At 34.5% G+C, this 8,908-nt stretch overlaps 1 long non-coding RNA gene across 1 annotated transcript; it reads right to left on the bottom strand.

The window, feature by feature from the left end:
* Positions 1 to 3,150: 3,150 nt before the first annotated feature.
* LOC124887298 lies at positions 3,151 to 4,696 on the bottom strand. Its single transcript, XR_007044702.1, has 3 exons — positions 4,628 to 4,696; positions 4,106 to 4,180; positions 3,151 to 3,206 (listed from the first exon to the last, which is right to left on the bottom strand). It is a non-coding gene; the product is annotated as an uncharacterized LOC124887298 (long non-coding RNA).
* Between the last annotated feature and the right edge of the window lie 4,212 nt (positions 4,697 to 8,908).

The raw sequence follows: 8,908 nt of genomic DNA, 5'->3' as shown, positions 1-8,908 counted from the left end.
AGTGTTAGTGCCCACATAGATCTAGAAATTGAATCCCCACTAGATCAGACCAATAGTTTAAAAGTGGAGAAGGTGCAAAATATTAATTAAGATGATAATGTAGCTGCACCCATGCTACAACAACTATATAGCAATGCAACGGGCAACGAGAAGAGAGTAATCTACCGAACAAGAGGTATGCGTCTGTAGTTGATAAAATCTTCTTGGATATGCGAATGGTGTGACATTTGTTTTATCAGTTATAGAGATCATTAATGTTCTTGAGCCTAATAGTTGTACATAAGCTATTTCTAGATCGAGAGCAGATTGATGGGTTGGTGCAATGGGTGAAGAGATTGAGTTACTTCACAAGAATCGAACATGAAAGTTTGGTTCATTGCCAAGGGTACAAAATGTAGTAGACTGCAAAGGAGATGTTGATGTGAAGAAAGTATCTACACATAATAATCTGATAGATATAATTATCAAGGCAGTCTCGATCAATATGTTTAGGCATTATCTAGACTTGATTGGTGCGTGCAGTACTTAGTGAGCCCTTTCGAGGGATGAAAGCAAATATAGAGATGATGTTTCTATTGATATTTAAGCCAAGAAAAAGATTTGTTAATTATGCCTTGAAGTATTCCCTTGTCTATTTAGAAAACTTATAATTCCTATTGGTTTAGGAAATCATTTGTCCTAACAGATTTGGGAAAAGAATATATTATCCTTCTAGGATTGTGAGAATCTTATCATTATAGGTTGGGATTAGTTGAGATCTATATCTACGGAATGCTGTTGAGGATTTTAAAGCATTGTGCACTTTTTCTTTTTTTTCTTTCTTAGTGAAAAACTCTCTTTGTTTTTGCTTGGAAGATTAGGCCTAGCCGAACATTGTTAAACTCATGTGTTATTTTTCTTCTCTATTTTCTTTGTTTGTGATTGTGTCATAGTTAACCCACGATATTTCGCAATAATTTTGTACATAGACTAAAATATCCTGAGAATATAGTCCTACAATTATAACCCATGAAATAATTTATCTCATTTGAGAGATGAAATCCCATGATAAAGCCGGGATAAGGTTTTATCATTTGATAGACAAATTTACATAAATTTGTTATCATATCTCAGATTTAATTTCGAAATATCCTGATTATCCCACATACCAAATGACCCCTTATGGTGATACACTTCAAAGAAGATATCCTTGCTCACATCCAAAATCGCCGACTGGAGGTGAGTGATTTCAAGTTTAGTTAGGGATGCTTCTCTTGTTGTTAATGATAATTAATTTAAGAATTTGTGTGAATTAGTGGATCGATTATTAAGTGGAGATTCCCCCTTCATCATAAGCAAACCCTTCTGATTAACTCATGTTTGAGCATATGATAGAATTACTTTGTGTTAATCCGTTGCAAGATAGAATACAATATTTATGTGTTCTAGGAAATCGATGTGCTTATATATGTTCACAGTTAACATAGAGAGAAAGTTATATGCCGAAATAAATGGATACATGATCTCATATTTACTTAAAAACGAGCTTTCAAATTGTAAACCTATTTTAGAAAGACATAATACATAAGCATGTCCATTAACTTGTCCTCCGTTTACATTTATGACCTCAATTTTGGATAATGTGCACAAGTAGACACTAAAACTTGTACAAAGTTGAACAAGTAGACACATGCGTCCTATGTGGCATAATACACGTAGGATGTCGTGCCGAACATGAATTAACTACATAGGATATCACTTAGGACACATGTGTCTACTTGTTCACTTTGTACAAGTTTAAGTGCTACTTATGCACAGGCAAAGTTGGACGGCATAGATAAAAGTTATGTTGAAGTCAAGTTAAAGGACACATTTATATATGCCTTTGAAAAATATCTGATGAAATCACAACAATACATATAAAAGAGATTACCACGATCTTGTGATGCGTGAGGACACACATTATTAGAAATTCACTTTACTGAATTTGGCTTGTTGGTAAAGAGGTTTCGATGAAAAATGCACTGGAAAGATTATCTATGAACCAAATGTTGATAGATTTTATCCAAAATTAGCAATTTTTTTTATAGTAATAACTCAAGCAATGACTTAATTTGAGAAACCCAAATTACTTTTGTGCCTTAAGCCCGCACCGCAGCCTCTCAGGGCTGATGAATTATTTTCTAAGTCAAGTTGTATAACAACTGTAAACATGTAATTTTGTCCCTCCCAAAAGTCAAAGTTACTCATTTACCCCGCCTTATCATACGCGCTACCCCATTTACATATTTTTTAACAAAAAGACAAAAATTAATAAATTTTCAACAATTTAACTATCTAACCCACGTGTCTTTCCCTACCCCACCTAATCCTAACCACTGCATCACACTCATGAACAACAACCCATACCTACTAACTGACAGTCTCCTCCAATTTTTTACATCTTCTCCACAAAATAAAGAAAACACAATTACACACACCACACACTCACAACAACTCTCTGCACACACTTATACACAATACCCATCGGACACATTCACTCACAAATGCACACATCCAAACACTCTCACATCTCTCAGCTCTTTGTACAATTCCACTCACATAAGGATAAACATCAGACAACCATATGTGAGGGAGGGAAGAAACAGAGAAAAATCCAGGGAAATTGGAGGGGAAAACTAGAGAATGAAGAAAACAATAAGGGAATATTGAGAGGGTGAATGGGGAGGGTAAAAAATAGTAAAAACGAGTGAAAAATCAGGATGAGAGTGAAGGGAAAGGGCGAGAGAGGAGAGAAACAAGCAAACCCGCCACTGTTACTATTCTGTCACGACCAAATGGCCATGAGTGACACCCACACTTTTCTTCCCGTGGGAGAAATATATAAAACAAACCATTGCCCAATCACTTAGTCAATATTAAGATGATATTATTATAAAATCAACATAATAATAATAATCCAGGACTAATCATTATTAATGCGGAAGTCAAAACAAATTACTTATTAAAATCTCCAAAACCTGAAAGTCATCGTACAAGAACTACTAACAAAGATCATGTCTAAAGAGATATCCAAAAATAAAATAAATAAAGAATATTTCATCGCCCGAAAGATGGACAAGAACAAATAAGATGACCCATGTTAGCCTGGAGACGACGCACCCTTGGATCAAGATCTGCTATCAAACTCTAGAGGTGAGGTCATGTCTAAGCCTTTAGAACACTTTCTGCACTCAACAAAAGAAGAGTACAGGGTAGTATCAGTACAAACCACTATGTACTGGTAGGTATCATAGGCCAACTCAATTTAATAGCATGTACACAACATAAATTAAATAACAAATAGGCAGGCATCGTCACATAATAAATATTCAATGAATCAATAATACAGCAACAACAGGTCAAACAGTGCTCACAAATAAGTCACATAACCATCAAGAGTATCAACCATGCTATAAACATCCACAAATTCAACACAATATACACACACATGCTATGAGACTTATTTTTGCCCAAATAGTCAAGACCTACAGGGAACAATCCATGTTCATGTACCGTGCCGGCATGGTACCCGATCCAATATATACATATCCATATCGGCGAGGTACCTGATCCAACATATACATATCCATACCGGTATGTACACAATCCAATATATATATATCCGTACCGGTGTGGTACCCGATCCAATATATACATATCCATACCGGTGTAGTATCCGATCCAACATATACATATTCATACCAGCATGGTACCCGATCCAACATATACATATCTGTACCGACGTGGTACCCGATCAAACATATACATATCCACACCGGCGTGGTACCCGATCCAACATATACATATCCATACCGACATGGTACCCGATCCAACATATACATGTTCTATCAATATCAAATTTATACTACCTCACAACATACAACACGATGTACCAAGTTTACAAGTACACTTAACGTCATAAGACAATTTCATCAAGTAAATTTTCAATTATCATTTATACACGCATCAACAATCCAAACATCAACAATTTCAAGCATGTCCGAATACCAATCAACAAGTGTCCAATTTAGGAGCATACACATAATTAAGTCAAGTCTAAACTCTAATTAAACCCTTAACCTACCTCGATCGATGAATTCGAGTGTAGCTAGTCCACAAGCGCCTTGCCCTTTCTCATAATTTTGGAACGTTCAAAAATCTGTTCAAGTACATATTCACCATAAGAGTTCAAATCTAATTACACCCGTAAAAATACGAACTAGTATGTTGAATTTAAACTAAAACGAATCATTAATCGACTCTCTAAATAAGAATTTCTAATCTACGAATCCTAACCGAATTTAATCGCAATTATTAATAACTGTGTGAAATTGTAGTACTCCAATTACACGGGAAATCCCTTCAACCATTAAATTGTTGCTAATCCCTAGATTATCATTACAAAACTAATGATAAATAATAGATTTCCTCAAATTGATTCGCCCAGTACATGGCTTCTGCTAACTTCCAATTTCACAAATTATATGCACTAAGTGCATGCTCGCCTAACTTCCAATTTCCTTAATTATATGTACTAATAATGCACAGATGATGTTAAGATATTTTCTCATTACATTAATGAATTTTAAGGCAACATATTTCTCACCTCAGGTGTTGATGCTGAAGACGGTGCACAGGCTGGAACTCTCCTCAAAATCGATGTATTTCTTTTTCTATTATGACCAAAGGGGTTAACCTATTAAATGTAATTAATATTGAATGTGGGTTGTTTGAGACGGAAAAAAATAACGGTTTTACCCATTATCATTAATTAAATTAATTATCTAAAATATTTCAAAACTTTTAATAAATTCTCAAAATTTATTCGGAACCCCATAAAATAAATTAAATATGTAATTTAACTAACAAGTACGTTTCAGACTTATTGGAAATATTAAAATATCATATCGAGGTCGCCTTGATCAAGGGTAGACCAAAATCAAGCTCAAATTTATTAAAACTAGTAATCCAACTAATAACTTCAAATTACTTCAGGTATACAAACTATGGAAACTGCTAAAATAGAGAGGATGGAAAAATTTCACAAATGACCGAGACGGTCGTTATATGTTCCAGTGACCAATTTCTTCGCCAAAAAATATTGGGAACCGATCGGAAAACACTTCCGGTCATTGTTTGATATTATCATGCCGGAAATCCGCTGGGGACTAGCCGAAAAAATCAAAACTGACCAGTCTCCAGTCCCCCCAAAAAATAGTGACATAGCCCCCTTGAAGTTCGAAAATCTGTTTGTTCAAGCTTGCCGGAGCTCCAATGATGCCACAACAACGATCCAACTTTCATTTTTGTAGAACCCTCACCGGAAAATGACTAAAATAGGAATCGGTTAATTGGGTCAATCAGGTTTATGCTCGGTTCTTTGGATTTGATCGAGTTGACGGGTCCGTGTTGAGTTCGTTGGATTTAGGTTTTAAATTTGGTGCTAATTTGTTGGTGGCGTCAAACAATTTGGAAATTGAAAATTGAAGTCTAATTCACACATCTCTTTCTTTAAATTTTATGTGATTGTGGATGTGATTTGATATTGTTGTTCTCTTTGTTGGGTGATTTTTGCTTGATGTTTGATCGTGGTGAAAAATTGATCCCCGATGGTATCAATTTAATGACAATATGGATTTGGGTAGTCAATTTCGTATAGAGAGTTTGTGTTAAAAATGAATTCAGGGGTGATAATTCTAAATTGATAAAAGTAAATGTGGAATTGTTTATCCATTGATGGTGGTTTAGTTAGAAATAAACATTGGTGTAGTTAAACACCATAGTACCATGATTAGGCCGTCAAATGGGTAGATAAACGATAGGTTGGTTAGGCAAATTTAGGAATTGTGGACTATTGAATGTTTGTTAAAGGTTTGTTTTATCGCATTGGGATCAATATTACTTATTCGGTCGAGGAATGACCCGAGGTTATTTGTATTATTTTATACGGAGAGTGCCCCAGAGAGTTGTACTCAAAGATGGAACGTGACCAAGACCCGAAACATCAGTTGGAGCTTAATCGAGGATTAGTTTAGAATAGAATTTACATTTTCATATTTTTTTATTTTTGGGATTGTATAATTCGAACTGAACACTATTTTTGAATTTTTGATTGTTTGGTTGTTTTGTTTTCGTGTTTATGTGTTTTGTTGGTTTATACACTTCATAGCGTCATACTAGCCGATATAGTTCACGGAGCGACCGTGGTCAAACCATGGGATCGAGGGGTGCCAACACCTTCCCTTCAGTAAACAAAATTCCTTAGCCAGAATCTCTGTTCGTGGATCTCTTTTGAAAGAGTCAAAAATCATTTTGAAAAATAATTTTCAAAGATGACTTGGTACACAAGATTTATGCCAAGTGGTGACTCTGAATTTTGATTGTTAAAAGTCCCTTTTGAAGCAAATTAGTTTGTTTTGTTACTTAATAATAAAACTCTTTTCGAACTTAAAAATGTGTCTTTTTGGTAAAAAAAAGGTGTGACATCTCTGGAGACTCTGCTGGAGATTTTTCAGAATTCGAGCTTATTTTTTGGGTTGTATCGGCTTAGTTTGACACTATAGGTGTATAGACATTTTGTTTGTGTTATTATTTGTCTTATTGTTTTATCATTGTTGGATGCGTATGTGGTACGTGTTTATAGTTTTCTTATGTGTTACCGCTGTATATCTGACATCATATACATTACCCCGAGTCAATTCTTTCGCAACAAGTTTTGGAGTACACGTCATTTCCACGAACTTTCATTGAGCCGCCCTTATTTTAGGAGGGGAAGTCGTCGGATGTATGGAGTAGGTGGAAAGAAATCATAGCCACTATCGATCATATGCTCTCCCGAACAATCTTGTTAGTGGACCTAGCCTAAGTCAGCCTTTAGGTCATGCTTATCCACATAATATTGAGACCTAGCGGGACTCACTTGGTCCTTTGTAAGAGACTCACCCTTGAAGTATCCTTACGTACTAATTGTTGTATCCTTGAGGATAACAAAATCATTTTACGGAGTGATTTGAGGAAAAACGTGTGTTTAGGCAAGGAGAAGTTCGATAAAAAAAAAGAGCCATAGTTTTAGGAGTTTTTATGGCTTTTGTTTTCTAGCATCAAATTGTTTTTTCCCTTTTTCACGTCATTTTCTCAAAAAAATAAAGATCACAAAGATTTTTTCGTTGTTTCCTTTAACACGTGTTCATAATTCGAAAATTTCTAAAAAGAATTTTTAATCGGAGTCTTTTATAAAATAAAATTCAAACTAGATGGTGGATGTTTTGTACATTTCATATAACGAAAATACCAAAAAAAATTTCCTTTTAATAGATGTTAGTATCAATTTTATGTGAAATGTCAAATTAAAAATTTCAAAAAAATTTATTGGCCTTTTTCATCGTCTGTCTTTGATCAGGTCTCTCAAATCAAGGTTCATTTTGTTAGTTAATCATTAATTGTCCAATCTGAATGAACTATGCACATCGAATTCTCCTCTCTCGGAAGTGAGATACGTAAGTAGCCCTTCTAGGGTTCAGTGATTTTATTTAAAAAATTAAAAAAGATTTTCTCCATGTTTTATTTAGCGTAGGTTTTTCATATATGCCTTGGAAAAAAAATATAAAAAAAAAATTCGTTAATAGTCTTAGGATTTATTTTGATATGAAATTTAGAATTGACAATTCAAATATTTTTTTTTTTGTTAATATCTTTTGAAAATAACAATAAAAGAAAAAGGAAAAGACTTTCTCTTCATTTTAAATTAGTTGTATGCACGTGTTGCTTCATCTGAAAAATACGAAAAGATTTTTTCTTTGATATATTAGGTTTCATCCAAAAAGATTGTGTAAATATATATTTTTTAAGAAAGAAGAATTCATTTGGTAATATATTAGTTAAGTCATGCATTTCTCCATATGAAAAATAAAAATAAAAAAATTCTTGATAATCAGAGGTTTTATTTTTGCATAGGGGATTTAAAACTGTAAAATTCAAAAAGATTTTTTTGTCAACTCTTTTGACACTTTTTTATTTTCTTTTCTTATAAAGTTTCAAGAAAAAGAAAAAAAATTTGACTGGCCATTTTGTGGTTAAACTTTACGAACTACGCTCACCTGATTCTCCCTTCTCGGGGTGAGATACGTAGGTGCCTCTTTCGGGTTCGATGATCTTTTCAAAAAGAAAAAAAAAAGATAGGTTTTGAAAAAGTGTTGTACCCTAACATATTTATTGTTTTTATTGTTCAGTTAGTTTAAGGTGGTTGGTTTGTGACATTTTGGCTGGTCCTCCATATTGCACCAAGTCAAAGAGAAGTTACGGGCAACAATGATACTGAGGTTGTTGTCACCAATTAAATAGGAAGTTCGGGGAATGAGAATTTAGGAGCTAATAAAGAGATTTAGAAATGATAGAAATGCATCAAGATTGGGCTAACAGATTGCCTCCTCCCCAGTTCCCACTGATAATCTGGAATATCTTTCTGGCGTGCCTCTAGTGTCACATGCACAATTTTCTATATTTGTTGACACACTACAACATGCTTTAGGAATTACTTTAGGGAAACACCATCCCAACACTTTCAATATTCCTCTCTTAGCTCCTCAACACGAAACTACCACATACTTGGCTCCACCTGTTGTTCATGCTTTTTCGGTGCCAGCCCCACTTAAATCTCCTACTTTTGATGTGCATTCACCGGTTGTGCCTCCCCACTCTACGAGAGAGCCTGTATCATAGTATTGAAGATTGTCGTGCTTTTAAAAGAGAAATAGAAATGAGGATTCAGGAAAATTAATCATAGCGCAAAACATTGACACTACGAAGGTCACACAGAATCCTTCGCCAATACCAGGTAATGCACAATATGAGGGAACCAATGAGTTAAGCATGGGGACCCATAACTTAT

This window comes from Capsicum annuum, chromosome 9 (genome assembly GCF_002878395.1).
Source record: "Capsicum annuum cultivar UCD-10X-F1 chromosome 9, UCD10Xv1.1, whole genome shotgun sequence".
In the NCBI taxonomy this organism is placed as follows: Eukaryota; Viridiplantae; Streptophyta; class Magnoliopsida; order Solanales; family Solanaceae; genus Capsicum; species Capsicum annuum.
The sequence above is the reverse complement of the archived record's forward strand: the minus strand, read 5'-3'. Positions and strand labels throughout refer to the sequence as shown.